The sequence below is a fragment of the Puma concolor genome, chromosome C2 (genome assembly GCF_028749965.1).
Source record: "Puma concolor isolate L17-30 chromosome C2, mPumCon1.1.hap2, whole genome shotgun sequence".
Lineage (NCBI taxonomy): Eukaryota > Metazoa > Chordata > Mammalia > Carnivora > Felidae > Puma > Puma concolor.
Genome location: NC_141675.1, coordinates 96,840,490 through 96,857,766, shown reverse-complemented (window position 1 = coordinate 96,857,766; position 17,277 = coordinate 96,840,490). Strand labels below are relative to the sequence as shown.

General features: G+C 39.1%; 1 long non-coding RNA gene across 1 annotated transcript; it reads left to right on the top strand.

Moving 5' to 3' along the window:
- The first annotated feature begins 13,768 nt into the window (after window positions 1-13,768).
- Window positions 13,769-16,701, top strand: LOC147577436 (uncharacterized). Its single transcript, XR_015255820.1, has 3 exons — window positions 13,769-13,883; window positions 15,479-15,627; window positions 16,322-16,701. It is a non-coding gene; the product is annotated as an uncharacterized LOC147577436 (long non-coding RNA).
- Window positions 16,702-17,277: the final 576 nt, after the last annotated feature.

The following is a 17,277-nucleotide window of genomic DNA, read 5'->3' as shown; positions in this document are numbered from 1 at the left end:
TTTTTGTTGGATGGATGGATAAAACAAAACACTTTGTTAGGGCTGAAGTTTTCTTATTACTATTCAAAAACAATTTTTTGTTGTATGAAGAAAGAGAAGGATGAGAGAATCTCTAACATCTATCACTTGAAGAGACTTTAGTCTTAAAACTAGTAGCTTGAAGTCCAAGCTAAACAAGCCAAAGGAAGTAATGGTAGACCATCAATTTCATAATGGCTTAACAGACTTTAGTAAGAAAATTGGCACCTAAAATTAAATAATTTGTAATAAATGATCCTTAAAAGACATTAGCTCTTCACTTGGCCTCTAAGATTCAATGTGGATTTCTAAGAGTAATAATATGTAAAGGGTAAAATATGTAAAGTATTGTCTACTTTTCAGTGTTGCAGGAAGATTATATAAATATTACAGATGACAATGCTTTATGAACTTTACAGGAATATATCAATATTAAGGATTAGTATCCAAAATATATAAATAACTGATAAAACTCAATATCAAAAAAAAAGAAATGATCCAATTAAAAAATGGGCAGAAGACATGAACAGACATTTATTCAAAGAAAACATATGGATGGCCAACAGACACATGAAAAGATGCTCAACATCACTCATCATCAGGGAATGCAAGACAAAACTACAATAAGATATTACCTCATACCTGTCAGAATGGCTTAAATCAAGAACACAAGAAACAAGGGTTGGTGAGGATGTGGAGAAAAAGGAACCCTCTTGCTTTGTTGGTGGAAATGCAAACTGGGGCAGCCACTGTGGAAAATAGTATGGAGGTTCCTCATAAATTTAAAAATAATACTATCCTATGATCCAGGAATTGTATTACTGGATATTTATCCCCAAAATACAAAAACATTAATTCAAAGGGATCCCCTATTTTTATTGCAGCGCTATTTACAATGGCCAAATTATGGAAGAAGTTCAAGTGAATAAAGAAGATATAAGATAGATAGATAAATAGATAGATAGATAGAAAGAAATAGAAAGAGATGATAGAGATGGAGATAATTATTCAGCCATAAAAAAAGAATGAAATCTTACCATATGCAACATGGATGGAACTAGAAAGTATAATGCTAAGCTGAATAAGTCAGCCAGAGAAAGACAAATACCATATGATCTTACTCATATGTGGAATTTAAGAAACACAACAAATGAAGAAAGGAAAAAAGAGAGAGAGAGAGGGAAACAAAGCAAGAAACAGACTCTTAAGTACAGAGAACAAAGTGATGGTTACCAGAAGGGAAGCGAGTAGAGAGATGTAGGAAATAGGGGATCCCTATCCCCTATTAAAAAGTACACTTCTCATGATAAAGAGATAAAACAAAATGATAAAAAGAGTAATAAATATATTAATCCTAACATTGGTTTATAAACTTTTCTAAATTTAGCATATACTGTACTACAACTTGAAAAGAAAACACATGGAGTCTATCATTGGTCTTTTAAATTTGAATTTATGTTGTATTACTATCTGCAAGTGATCAGAAGAGTCAGGTTCATGGAAATCTTTCCCATCTTGACTTAATGCTTTTCAAATACATCTACCAAGTGTTACTTTATAATCAGAAATCCCAAAGAGATGGAGACTTTATAAGAGAAAAAAAATATTTTTTAAGGTAAATCAGATTTACCTTAACAACTGCAAATGGTTGTTATTTAGGAAAAACAATAATCCCTACCATTGGCTGGGTAGTATCTAAGCTGACGCTTTGGTATTGGTAAATTATGTCTTTCATCCAAAATGAACTACATGTATTGGATAGGTCATATTAAAAATATGAAAAAAATGTCATTGGTTCATATTTCAGTAAACTAATATATGCCATTAAATACATTTTCCAAACCTATATTAGATTTATGGTATGTACAAGATCATAAGATATTGTGCAATACTTCAAAGAGTGAGTTTTTAGAGAAAAATGCACTCTACCTGGCCCAACAGAGATTAATTCTAACCATTCTCACCTTACCTCTCCAGATGCCAATTCTGTGGTTCATTACCTAATGATCAACTATCCCTCCACAATAACTAAAAACTTACTCCTCATTCCACAAGTTTCCAATCACTCTACATTTCAGCCATTTTCACTCCATCTGAATTCCTGTACTGTTTCAATGGAAGTTGGAGACCTGCCATTTTGAGCTCTTTTACATACATTTCACTGTGCTTCCTTCTGGTTAACCACCATTATTCCTTTAAGCTCCCACACTCAACAGTCTTTTTTTACTCAGTCTCAGACCTTTATGGCTCCCTGTGTTTATTAGGTACTCATTTTCCCACATTCTTTTTCTATGCAAAAGGCCATTTCCCATCCATGTTCTATTAGCCTTTCAGGTGTAACTGAGACTTACTCTTCTCCATGGGGGGGGGGGGGGGGGGAATCATGCCAAATCCTTTTTTTTTCCCCAAAATCTTTATTTTTTCCTTTTTAAACTCCTATTGGTTTCTCAGTATCACATTGTTTGGAACATTTTAATTGCTTTAAGGACATAAGCAAATTGCTTCTCCCATCAGTTGGCTTCTGTAGTGGGAAATAATTGAACAAGAGCATTACCAGGTATGCTTGAAAAGGTGCAAGGCTAATGTGGAGGTACCAGAGGTGAAGTTGTACCTTATGATGGAAAGATCTAGGAGTGTGTTGGACATGCTAGCACCTGTATAATGGCTTAATATCCATTTACAATGTGAAATGACTATGGATTAAACTTATACAGAGCCTCCAAATTCCCAAATCAACATACAGAATCAGTACAAGCATAATCAAGAAAGTGGAATTCATGGAAGATAGCTCACATGAGGAAATTTATTCCAGGAAAGAGTTGCAATGATGACGAAAGAGCTAAAAACTAAACAGAAGATGATAAAATAAACCAGAGATGAGCAATAGAAGAAAGATACTGCCATCTCCAGAATCCAAGGGAGGAAGAGTTGTTACCATGGCCTGGAAATCAAGTCACCCAACGAAACCTGAAATCAAAGCAGAGGCTGTCCTGTGAGAGCTGGGACCGTGGAAGAGATGCAGAGCCACAAATACAGGCAGAGGTAGCCTGACTCATTCATTCTCACTAGCAATCTTCCAACAGTGTCTCTCATAATCTAGACCTAGCAGAAGCCAAGCAGGAAAATGTAGTTTGTAGGATCAGTTAATAGTGATATAGAGCAGAACAGGAGAGAGTGTAGGGAATGTCTTTGAGACAAAAAAACCAACTGATTTACATATTATCTATCTATCTATCCATCCATCTACTGTAAATAAATACATAAGCATATATACACACACTATGCACTTTGAAATACAGTCAGGGTGTAGTCTGAAAATGACTGTAACATATCATGAATTGCAAAATTTTGGTGAATGTCACTATTAAATTCAAATAACAAATTCTACAAAATATTTTTATGTGTGTATGCATAATTCTTTATAACTCAGAAAGGTTTTTATAGCTATTTTCCTTGAGGGAATAAATCCCAAGTTTGAAATATCATAATGAAACTCTACCTCCACACATTATTCAATTAGGAACTCTAGGGGGAAAAAATGGCTGAATTCTGTTTATTATTTGCTACACTGCTTCTCCTCCAATGGTCATCTCATTCATATTGACACCTAGTATTTTTCTATGGTAACCTTTCTAAATTATATTCTGCTTTGTCACTTCTTCAAGTAAATGCTGCTCCAAGAACATTCTTCTCTCACTTTCCAAAGTAAAGGGAAAGGCAGCTGAACTTCATTAAACGCAATCACTCTCTACACTTTACCTCTGGTTAAGTATTTGATTTGGTGTACCCTGGACTGTAAGTGAAAGTGATTGTGTCATTTTGACATATTCACAGTTTTCTGGCACAATCCAAAGACTAATAAGAACGCTATTTAGAAAAATAGCATCGTTTCTGGTAAAATTGCTTATAAAACATATGAACCTTTAGTGAACTGTATTATTCAATATTTTCCTGCTATTTGTAGAACAGGGAAACAATATTGAAAACATTCCCATTAGAGTCCTTATTTATTCTGGAAAAGCTTGTTCTAAAGGAATTCACACCTCCATGTTCTCTCACTGAGCCACTGCCTGCTGATCAGCCTTTCTTTCTCACTCAAGTGTTGCCTACCATACAGCTCATCCTAGAGTACTGTCAAGGTTTGGGTCATTAAACTGCAATAGATGACAATGGAAATAGCACTTGAGACAAATGAAAACAGCAATACCTGTTATTACCAAATACACTTCTCAGTTATCATTGCAGAATGAAATACTAAAAAGCGGAGTGACATAGGATTGTTTGTTAGGGACTGCAATATAAGTATACATGAGAGGCACCTGAAGAGAATTAAAGAGAAGTCTGACCTCCTTAGTAAAATTTCTGGTCAGAACAAATATACAGCACATTAGCTAAGAATAAAACACTGAGCTATAAGCAAAGACCTGCTGCATAAGGTACAGCATCTAAAATTTCTCCAGCTTCAGCTTTATTCTTTGTAAACTACTTCACACAATTCTACATAAAATGATATGTTTTTATATATACATAGGTTCAATGACTGTTAAAAGAGGAATATGTTATATACTATAAATTTTATTTATTAGCTAATTCCAAAGAATTATTATAGTATGTATTTAATTACATTCAATGTTTAAAAAGACCCTATTTGAACAAAAGCTGGTTTTTGAATACTTTAGCATTCAAAGATGAAAATAGCAAGCACTTACATAGCTATTATGAACCAAGCATATTTCAATCTGTTCAGATATATTAATTCTATTTTCAAAATAACTCTACATTTTTCATCCCCATTTTGTATATGAGGAAACTGAAGCACGAAAATATTACAGAAGTTGTCCAGAGTTGCACTGTGGAGTAGTGGTGAAATAGACTCAATGACTGGCTAATTTCAGAGTTTGTGTTCTTGGCATCACTGCCTTGAGGCAGCTACCTGCAAGGTCCTGTTGTTCTGTTCTAGGGCCATGCTCTGACAGTTTGGGAACCCAGGGAGGAAAGAGTAAGGTGTGACTTGGTGGAGTAAGAAATCAAGACAATTAAAAACAAACAAACAAAAGTCTTAGTAAGACAATGAGATGTTATTTAAAGTAAACTACATGAAAAAAACTTAGCTAAAAACAGACACACAAAGATGAATGGCTTTTCCTTCAACAATGCCATGTCTTTCTCGATGAATTTGTAAACCAGTGGAGGAACTTATATTCTAGTGAGGATAATTAACTCACTGCCAAATGCGTACTGACTCCTATGAAGGGTAAAGTATTAAATCAAAAAGAGGACAATGCCATGAAATCAAGATTCTTATAATCTTAAGGTCATATGCATCAAAAATACCTAGTTAATACTGGAAATTTAAGAATTATTTATTCTGGGATGCCTGGGTGGCTTAGTAGTTTAAGCCATCACCTCTTGATTTCAGCTCAGGTCATGATGTCACGGTTCTTGAGAGTGAACTCCTCAGAGCTTCCCTCTGACAGCATGGATCCTGCTTGGGATTCTCTCTCTCCCTCTCTCTCTCTCTGCCCCTCCCCTGCTCACCCTCTCTCTCTTTCTCTCTCAAAATAAACAAACATTTAAAAAAGAATTATTTAATCTTCTCTCTCTCTCTCTCTCTCTCTCTCTCTCTCTCTCTCTCTCTCTTTATGGACAATTACATTTCCTAACAATCTCTTTTTAGAACTCATCAGGTTCCCCCAAAATGCCCTTTCCTTTTCAGGGTCTTTCTCATGGCATTTTCTTTTCTTTTCTTTCCTTTTTTTCCCTTTTTCTTGAGAGACAGAGAGGGCACTTGAGCGAACCCAGGAGGGGCGGAGGGAGAGGGAGCGAGAGAATCCCAGTCAGGCTCCGCGTTGTCGCCATAGAGCCCGACATGGGGCTCCATCTCCCTAACTGTGAGGTCATGTTCTGAGCCAAAATCAAGAAACAGAAGCTTAACTGAGTCTCCCAGGAGTACCCTCACATGGGGTTTTCTATCTAGTGGGATTCTAAACTACATTCATCAAATTTCTATTAATCTTCCAATCGTGGCTCACAAGTAATACTTTCGTAAAATTTTCTCTTATTTTTCAGTCCAAAATATTATTTTTCTCTTGTACTTAACAACACTAAAGTATTCTTTATATATATATATGATATATATATATATATCATATATATATCATATATATACACATAATTTCTACATATATTTATATACATATGTATAATTTTATATATTATTTTTATATATAGACCTGACAAAAAGATAGTCTACAACCAAGTTTACTTTTATTGTGTAATTTCACCAGTACAATGTACAGAGGAATAATAATTTATTTAACAACTTGAAATAATGTTAGCCATTGACAATTTTATCTATTCTACCTCATACATATGTCATATAGACAGAGAGATGTATATTTCACTCCTATCTCAAGACATCTTATGTTTAGGGGTTACCTAACTTCTGTGGTTTTAGATTTGCCACTCAAGACTACATTATTATAGTTTCACATTTGTTTATAGAATTAGATGCAAAAATATGCTAATGTATCATTAAGACTGAGATTATTGTTACACAGGAATTAGAAAACTCTCTATTGAAGTTCCCAAAGCAACCATAATTCTTTTTTCTCAAAATATCAATAAAATACGTATTTTAAAATTTGTTCTCCTGTGGTGTTAAAAGCCTAAACACAAAGGAAACTTGAGGTAGTATTTGAGAAATTGGGAATAAAGTGAAACTCTAAACATGGAAATATTTTCTATCTTAAATGTTTAAAAACTTCTTAAAAGAGAAAACAAATTATGTAGTTGATGAAAGCCCATTTGAAAGTAAAATATCTTAGTTTCAATAATGCAAGGTGTTAATAACTGAAGAAAGAATTTCTAAGATACATAATTTGGGTCTTGCCTGAGACCCTCTAGCTATAGAGTTGCTATAGCAATGCTACTAAAGAAAATTAATGTTTGTAATTAGACCAAAGCTTTAATACCATAAATCCCACTACAGCTATTTATTTTCAAACTGTTAAGTATCTGTAGCTATTTTCAGGACTTGGTGATTTACATTTGTATTTCCTCTGTTTCAGGCCAACCATTTTGGCAATCTAGAATTTGTTCAATTAACTCCATTTAAAGTTCTGACTTGACTGGATCCAGTTTCAACACACACACACACACACACACACACACACACACACAAATGTGCTTGGGGCTTTGGTACTTAGAAAAACAGCAGTAGGGCGCCTGGGTGGCGCAGTCGGTTAAGCGTCCGACTTCAGCCAGGTCACGATCTCGCAGTCCGTGAGTTCGAGCCCCACGTCAGGCTCTGGGCTGATGGCTCAGAGCCTGGAGCCTGTTTCTGATTCTGTGTCTCCCTCTCTCTCTGCCCCTCCCCTGTTCATGCTCTGTCTCTCTCTGTCCCAAAAATAAATAAACGTTCAAAAAAAAAATTAAAAAAAAAAAAAAGAAAAACAGCAGTAAATGATTCAGTTTTTTAGGGTATAACTCATCAGAACAGAATCACATGGCATTAAATATCTCCATTGGTAAAAAAAAAAAAAAAAATTTTCCTACCAATCATAAATCTTCATCCTTTACTCTACGATTTTTTGTGATGTTTTAATAATAGCCACATTGTTATTTGTTGGTAGTCATTCAAATAAACATGTGGTCTTTCTTTCTCCATCTATCTGTCTATCTATCTATCATTAAATTTTATGTCTATGAGAACAGTAAAATAATAACCAGGAGGCTATCAGAAAGGATGACATAACTTAAGAATTGCAAAAAGACAAAAGAATTTCTCAAATGTGTCTTGAGTATGCCAGACCATAACCATGCAAAGAATTCCTGATCAATCAAAATACATCTAAGACATTATCCTCATGAATGAAAATCACAATGATAATATAGCTGTGTAACTTTGGTACAGAGAAATAAACTATTTTACTCCCCTGTAAAACCTGAGTACCACTATTTTGTATGGCTAAGTGTTAGAAGGAGTGTCATTTGGTTTTGGAGACCTCATCAAGATCCATCAGACAATATCCAATGAGAAACTCCTAAAGGACTAAACAGTAAACATAAATATGCAAGCAAATATTATTGTCCTTGTATAACAGTCTACAAATGACCATTTGGCTCATAAAAGGTTATGCCATCAGACCCCTACTCTCTTAAGTAAATGAAAACTCTGAACTCTGCAAGTCTCAAGCTAAGAAAAAAAATAGACAAAGAGAGGTAGTTACCCAAAGATGGAGAGTAGAGAAGGCATAATATAGTAGTTACCTGGCCCACAGCCATGACTTTTTCTGGGACAATACTGTTTTTAAAAGCAGGAACAGCAACTTACCTAAGGAGAAAATGAGGGAAAAAATGGGTTACTGTAAGAGAATTTTTAAAACAGTTTAAGAGAAGCAAGGCATATGCTGACAGGAAGAGCCAAGTCTGTACGTACAGAGAAAGTGCCTAAGTCTACTATGTGCCCCACTGTAATTTCCCTTCCTCTAAATCCCTTTAAATGTTCCTCATCCTCCTGTCCCTCCCCTACTTTCTCCTAGTAACCCTTACTTCACACCCATATTTGAAGGCATCTCCTTCTCAGGCTGGCTTAACTCCACTAATACTTACATGTTTCTCAACGAAAATGGGTCATTTCATCCAAAAATAAAGAATTAATAAATGTAGACTAAATTCCAGACTTTACCTCTTTTTTTTTTTTCAACTTTTTTTTTTTTTTAATTTTTTTTATTTTTGGGACAGAGAGAGACAGAGCATGAACGGGGGAGGGGCAGAGAGAGAGGGAGACACAGAATCGGAAACAGGCTCCAGGCTCTGAGCCATCAGCCCAGAGCCTGACGCGGGGCTTGAACTCCCGGACCGCGAGATCGTGACCTGGCTGAAGTCGGACGCTTAACCGACTGCGCCACCCAGGCGCCCCTAGACTTTACCTCTTAAGAGAGTGCCAACCTTTATCGAGACAAACCATCTGTGAACTAAAGGTGATTAAATAATTAAATTTAAGTCTGCTTCTAGCTTCAGAACTCTAAGTTGTTAAGATAAGGCAAGTAGAGTGGCCAAAAGAAATAACTTCTCAATAAAATGTCAGACCTAACAGTTCTCATTTGGAATAAATTTGAAAGATAGGCCCTTTCCATGATACTTGCTTTATTTTAGTCTCTAGGATTGGCTATTGTGTACATGGGCAAAGCTGATTTGGTAGCCAAGGCTCTGGGCTTAAAAAACACTATAAATTGGGATTTATTCAACTATAATATCATTTATGAAAGATACAGGGGTGGAACTAGAGGTAAAAGATGAGAGTGTGGAAATCATCTGAGATAACTTGGTAACAGGGATCTATTTGTCCCAAGATCACTTTGAAACTTCCAAGTTCAAAGGTCAGTATTAGTGCACTTGTCAGTGGAATATCAGCACATACAGGAAAAGCATTCCTGCAGAGACAGTAAGCAGGGAAACTACAATGCTGGGAGCAGGAAAAGGGCTGGCTCTCCCAGGCAGGTGCTGTAGTGTTTGCAAAGCACCTAGCACAATCTCAATTTCCTTAGGAACCAGCTTGGAAAATTCTCTGGGTGCACAACCTTAACGTTTCTCCTGCTGGAAGCTGAAGTGTTCATTTTATGCATTGACTAATTTATGAGTTTGGTGAGAAATTCTTTGTAAAATAAATTCTAAAAAAGAGAGAGAACCTGAAAATGAATTCCCTCTGCACAACATGTGTGTATGGTCCCATTAGCAATCGCACAGTGGGCAATCGATTAGGGAGGGAAAAATGGCTTTTTTTATGGTAATGGATTTTGAGCCTCCTGGTGATAATTTATTTACTAGAAATTTTGCAGAGCTGGCTAGCACACTGATGAAAACCCTCTGAACATGTTCATTTAAAAAGAGGAAAAAAGTGCCTTGGCTTATTTTTGAGAAATATTGTTATTAAATCATTGGAAACATATTGATAAAATATGCCTGAAAGCTACAGTCCTATAATTTATAATACAAATTACATTGCTATTGACAAATGGCAATTTAATCCTGCAATTAACTTTAACAATTTGAATTTCTCTGTTGCATTTTTTAAAGAAAAACCTTGAAAGACATTCAGTAATGTGGAGCTAGGCTAGTCAGCAGTGCTGGCTTTTAAGCAATCCTATCTCCTCTGTATTTCTTTGTAGAGAGTTACCCTATCCACTTACAAACCAAAGGGTAAAAACAGAGTCTTTTCACCCTGACTTTCAACCTATCAAAAATCCTGAGATAAAAGGGACTCCCCTACCTCAAATTCCCTTGAAATAGGGGAAGAATATGGCAGTTTGGCCTAATTCAAGGAACGTGAAATTCAGACTCAAAATGACCTATGCTTCTCTTTCACTTCCATTACTTACTGGCTCTGTGGCACTGGGTAAATAAAGCTTCCTCACTGAACCTTTTCCTTTATTCGTAAAATGGAGGAAACAATAACACTTACTTTGGAAAAGGGGTAGAAAAATGAGGTAACATGCCATATGCCGGAGTTTACCCTTTATATCCATCAGCCCATGTCCTACATTCCCCTTCAAACAATGAGGCATTCCAGGTGCTAGTATCTGTTGCCATTTACCACTGGAGAAACAAATTATCCTTTCCACTCAGAATGTGGGAGTTAGGTGTGTATTAGCAGGGCCAATTCAATATTCATTTCTTCATACACATATGCATAATCTATTCCCTGAGTTAGAAAAGAACATGATACTGGGCAATAGGCAAAAAAAATGTTACTTTTCTGGTTGGTTTATCAATATCTGGCTATGAAACTGTTTATAGCAATAGGGCTAAGGAGTGACAAAAGGATCTAACTATATGCATCTAACCATATACCCCCAAATATATAAACCAAGAGGAGAAAGACAGAAATCAATTATATATTTGGAGATTTAAACCACTAGGGGAACCTGGGTGGCTCAGTCAGTTAAGTGTCTGACCCTTGATTTCAGCTCAGGTCATGATTCCTAAGAGTTCTTGAGAGTGAGTGCCATGTGGGACTCCGAGATGACCAGGCAGAGCTGGCTTGGGATTGTCTCTCCCTCTCTCTCTGTCCCTCCTGCATGCTCTCTCTCTCTCTCAAAATAAATAAACATTAAAAATGAAAAATAAAAAAAAAGATACACACTTCTCTGAAACCAACAATCAACAGAAAAAGCAGACCAAAAAATTAAAAAAACAAACATGAAATATATTAAAACTGTGATTTAAATAGTTTTATTTAACAAATACAGAACTTTACCTCCTGTAAGCAGTAAATACATTTTTTTTCAAGTACACATAGGACATCCAAACAAATTGATTATATACTAACCAAAGAAAGTATAAATTCCAAAGATTCGTCATTATTCAGGTAATATTCTGACAAAAATATACTAAAATAAGAAATTATTCATAAAGGGAGAGCTAAGATGCACAACTTGTCTGGAAATCACCAAAAAAAAAAAAAAAATCAAAAAACAAAAAAACAAGCGAACAAAAAACTTATTTCTGAACAACTCTTTGGCTAAAGAGAAAATCTTAAAATAAAACAGTAAATACTTAAGTAGGATATAAAACAGTACATTCAAAAATGGGTGGGCACAGATAACTTGTAACATAGAGAGGCATTTGTACCTTTAAGTGCTTCTATCTGAAAACAAAACAAAACAAAATACTGAAAAACAAATAAGCTAAATATTTATTTTTTTAATGTTTATTTATTCTGAGGGAGAGAGAGAGAGAGTGAGAGGGGAGGGGCAGAGAGGGAGGAAGAAAGAGAATCCCAAGCAGGCTCCACAGTGTCAGCATGGAGCCTAACGAGGGGTTTGATCCCACAAACCATGAGATCATGACCTGAGCAGAAACCAAGAGTTGGTCGCTTTACCAGCTGAGCCACCCAAGTGCCCCTAAGCTAAACATTTACACTCAGGAATTTAGGGGGCGCCTGGGTGGAGCAGTCGGTTAAGCGTCCGACTTCAGCCAGGTCACGATCTCGCGGTCCGTGAGTTCGAGCCCCGCGTTGGGCTCTGGGTGGATGGCTCAGAGCCTGGAGCCTGTTTCCGATTCTGTGTCTCCCTCTCTCTCTGCCCCTCCCCCGTTCATGCTCTGTCTCTCTCTGTCCCAAAAATAAATAAAAAAACGTTGAAAAAAAAAATTAAAAAAATAAATAAATAAACTCAGGAATTTAGTAAATCCAAAAACAAAAATGAACAAATAACTTTAATATTAGAAATTATTAAAGTGAAAAGAGATATAATAAAAACAAAATGCTGATTTTCTGAGCAAATTAATAGGGAAACTTCACAAATAAGTGAGAAAAAGAGAGAGAGAAAAGAAGGAGGGGTTGGCGAGAGAGTGTTGGGGGAGTAGAAGAAAGGGAGGAAATGTCCCAGATGAAAAGTGAGCAACAGACACAAAAGAATGAGGAAAATAATAAAATGTCTACAAAGGACTATTGCTAATAAATTTCCAAATCTAAAAAAAGTACAGGGGCTCCTGGGTGGCACAGTTGGTTGAGCGTCCGACTTCGGCTCAGGTCATGATCTCACAGTTTGTGGGTTCATGCCCCACATCAGGCTCTGTGCTGACTGCTTGCTCAGAGCCTGGAACCTGTTTCCGATTCTGTGTCTCCTTCTCTCTCTGCCCCTCCCCCGCTCACGCTTTGTCTCACTCTGTTTCTCAGAAATAAATAAATGTAAAAAAAAATTTTTTTTTTTTTTAAATTTTTTTTTTTTTTTTTCAACGTTTATTTATTTTTGGGACAGAGAGAGACAGAGCATGAACGGGGGAGGGGCAGAGAGAGAGGGAGACACAGAATTGGAAACAGGCTCCAGGCTCCGAGCCATCAGCCCAGAGCCTGATGCGGGGCACGAACCCACGGACCGCGAGATCGTGACCTGGCTGAAGTCGGATGCTTAACCGACTGCGCCACCCAGGCGCCCCAAAAAAAAATTTTTTTAAAAAAAGCACAATATCAGGAAAGTAGGAAATTTCCAAATCAGAGCAACAAAAAACCAGGAAATTTAAAGATAGTTAAATAACATGGTAATCAAAGAATTTCTCCCCTAAAACAAAACAAAAAACAAACTTAGGTCCAGGTTAATTTTATGGATAAATTCTAATAAAATTTTAAGGAATAAATAATTCCTGGATTTTACAAGTATTTTACAAAATGGAAAAAAAAAAATAGTAACTTGGTTTATTCAAATTCAAAGAATCAAAACAGTAAATAGGTGATGGGGATTCAAGAGGGCACATGTGAAAAGTAGTGTTTAATGAAGAGAAGTGTTTAAACAGTGTATTATACACCTAAAACTAATACTACACTGTATGTTAACTGAAATTTAAATACAAATTTTAAAAAACAGTACAAGAAATGGAAATTACAGGTCCATTACATTACTATTGTTAGGAGGTCCTTGGAACCACAGTAGAGGGGACGGCCATCTCGCCAGCCAGCACAACCCAACGAAAAGGCCCTAGTAGCTGCCAGAACGAATTGGAGGTCAGCCAATCACCGAGCAACAGCACGACCTGACTCGAAAAAGGCCCACCGGGACCTAAACCCGGAACCGCTCCAGCTTAAAAACCCCACCCCACGACACCTGGGGGTGACTTCCCTGACTCCTCTCTCTCTCTCTCTCTCCCTGAGTCACGGAACCTCGCCCGAGACCTCAGTTCCCAAATAAAGCCTTTGACCGCTAAAATTTTTTAGCCTCTGACTCCTATCTTTACCCTGCTTACGCCTGACCCTAATGTTTGGTGCCGAAAGCCGGGGGGAGGTAGTAGCTCGCCTCCCTTGGCTGAGCTCCCTCCTTGCCAAGCCAGAGGCCAACCACCCTACTCTCAAGCGCCTACAGGAGGCGGTAAGTAGGACAGACCCCTCCTTCTCCTCCAACTATGGCTGACACCCACGAGAGACGTCTCGCAAGTCAGTCTCCTTTCCTCCGCACGCAGAGAGGCCCGCACACCAATAGGCCCCTTATTGCAGCGCGAGGGACGCCTCGCCCTGCCACGCCAATGGAGAGTAACGAGTCTAAACCTCCTCCATCTCTTACCTCCCCGCCAATGTCTGTTAAAAAAACTTCCGGCTCCTGGACTTACAAGGCGAACTTCGTCGTAACCAACTCATCTGCCTTTGCACTGTAGTCTGGTCTCAGTACAAATTAGATAATGATTCTCAATGGCCACCCGAGGGGTCTTTACAATACCAAATCTTAACCGATCTGGACAATTTCTGCCATCGGCTGGGAAAATGGGGAGAAATACCCTACGTCGTGGCCTTTTGGGACCTCAGGTCTCGCCCCAACCTATGTTCCTCCTGCCCCTCTGCATGCATGCTCCTTGCCTGCCCACAACCCCCTGATGACCCCACCTCACCAACTTCCCCGATCTCCCACACGTTAGAGGATCTAGCCACGCCGCGCACCAGCCCTCGCCCCCTTCCGTACTCCCAACCTCCAGCCGTCCCGCCCTCGCCTCCCATATCATCCCGAACTCTTCCTCAGACTCCTCCCAGCGAACAGACCCCAGCGGCCATCTTACCTCTCTGTGAGGTGGCAAGACCTAAAGGCCTGGTTCGCATTCACGTCCCCTTCTCCCTCCAAGACTCATCCGCCATTGAAAAGTGGCTAGGGTCATTCTCGGCTGACCCCACCCAATACATTAAGGAATTCCAATACCTTGCCGAAGCCTACAGTCTCACATGGTATGAAATCCATGTAATCCTCACCTCTACCCTCACCCCTGAGGAGAGGGAGCGCATCCAGGCCGCAGCCAGGGAACATGCAGACCAAACCCACATGACCGACCCCACTATGACTGTAGGGGCCGATGCTGTCCCTGCGGCCGACCCCAATTGGAACTACCAACATGCAGGCAATGGTCACCAGCGCCGGGACCAGATGATCCCGTGCCTACTAGCAGGCATGAGGGCAACCTCAAGCAAATCAGTAAATTTTAACAAACTTCAAGAAATAATACAGGACCCCAATGAAAACCCCGCAGCCTTCCTTAGCCGTTTCACAGAGGCACTTACCCAGTATACCAGACTAGACCCTACCACCCCCGCCGGGGCCACAGTATTGGCCACCTACTTTATTTCCCAATCAGCCCCTGATATTCAAAAAAAACCTAAAAAAGGCCGAAGATGGTCCTCAAACCCCTATGGCCGACCTGGTAAAGATGGCTTTTAAAGTTTTTAATGGCCGAGAGGAAGCTCAAGAACAAAGGCGATAGGCCCGTCTCCAACAAAAGGTACAATTACAGACCCAAGCCTTGGTAGCTGCCCTGAGGCCAGCCACAATAAAGCCCTCTGGACCACAGCCCCCTCCGGGGCCAAGCTTTAAATGAGGCCAAGAAGGCCATTGGTCTCATCAGTGTCCCCATCCCAAAAAGCCTACCAGTCCATGCCCATTGTGCCAGCAAATGGGCCATTGGGAATCCGATCGTCCTAACCCAGGGGACGACAGACTAGCAATGCCCCCACGTGGTGAGGCTTCACCCCGATTGGACTCTGCCTTCCAACTGCTGGAGATGGACGATGACGACTGACAAGGCCCAGACTCAGTAACTCCGGTGACCCACGCTGAGCCCAGGGTAAAACTCCAGGTAGCGGGTAAGTCCATCTCCTTTCTGTTGGACACAGGGGCTACCTATTCCATCCTGCCGAGCTATTCCGGCCCCACCACGCCGTCCTCTGTTTCGGTCATGGGCATAAATGGCACCCCCTCCATTCCCCCATGCACACCGGTACTCACCTGCTGCCTGGATGGCTTCCACTTCTTCCTAGTCATCCCCTCCTGCCCCGTCCCCCTGTTGGGCTGAGACATCCTCAATAAATTAGAAGCCTCAGCAACCTCCCTATCCACCTTACAAAGGCAGATCAACTCCCTAGCACAGGTCACTCTACAAAACCCACGAGCCCTAGATCTCCTGACAGCAGAAAAAGGGGGAACATGCCTGTTCCTGAGGGAGGAATGTTGCTACTACCTCAATGAATCAGGCTTAGTTGAAACCAATATAGAACACCTAAAGGAAATCCACAAAACTCTATCCGTCCGCCCAGGATCCTCAGACCCCCTAACCTCCTAGTGGCAGTCACCCCTCCTAACTTGGCTCCTCACCATAGTCACACTAGTTGCTATCTGTATAATACTTATGCTCTTACCTTGCATTCTCCGTTTCGTACGAAAACGAATTCATGAAGTTTCCCAGGTTGCATTTCACCAGATGGTGGTCCGGCCATATTCCCGCATTCCAACCTCAGACCCCACATACCATGACATCGCCCTTACACCCACAGGAAGCAGCCAGATCAGATCCATCGCCCATTATCACCAAGAAGAGGTTGGAATGTTAGGATGTCCTTGGAACCACAGTAGAGGGGATGGCCATCTTGCCAGCGCAACCCAATGAAAAGCACCTAGTAGCGTGCCAGAACAAATTGTGGGTCAACCAATCACCGAGCAACAGCATGACCTGAGGCGAAAAAGGCCCACCTGGACCTAAACCCGAAACCGCTGCAGCTTAAAAACCTCACCCACCACACCTGGGGGCGACTTCGCTGACTCCTCTCTCTCTCTCTCTCCCTGAGTCACGGAACCTCGCCTGAGACCTTAGTTCCCAAATAAAGCCTTTGACTGCTAAAATTTTTTAGCCTCTGACTCCTATCTTTACCCTGCCTTATGCCTGACCGTAACAAGTTAGCTAATCAAATATGAGTATATTAATTATTTATTCTGATTAGAAAGTATTTATCCCCAAAGTTAGGATGATTTAACATCAGCAAGGTAGCATTGTAATTCACTACATTAATGGGCAAAGGTAAATAACCACATAGCTATTTCGATAGACAATGAAAAATTATTTGCAAATATAATCTATCAGTTAAAACTTAGAAAGCTGAAAATAGAGAACATCCTCAAATGAAGAATAATGTATTCCAGAAAATTACAGAAACTTCATGCTGAATACTTAGAAATACACTAAAATCATAAGACCTTTAAGGAGTTAATTTAAAAACCCTCCTAAAAAACATAAAACTATATTTGAATAAATGAGGAGATATATTAAACTTAAAAATAGCATATATTTCTATTATGTGGATACTTTTTCCTAAATTTGGTCCATAAATTAAATGAAATCCTAACAAAAATTCCAGCATGATATTTTGCAGAACCTAACAAACATTCATACATACACACCCAGTGTAAAAATATATACAAATAAATATATATAAATAAAACAAAAAGGCCAGTT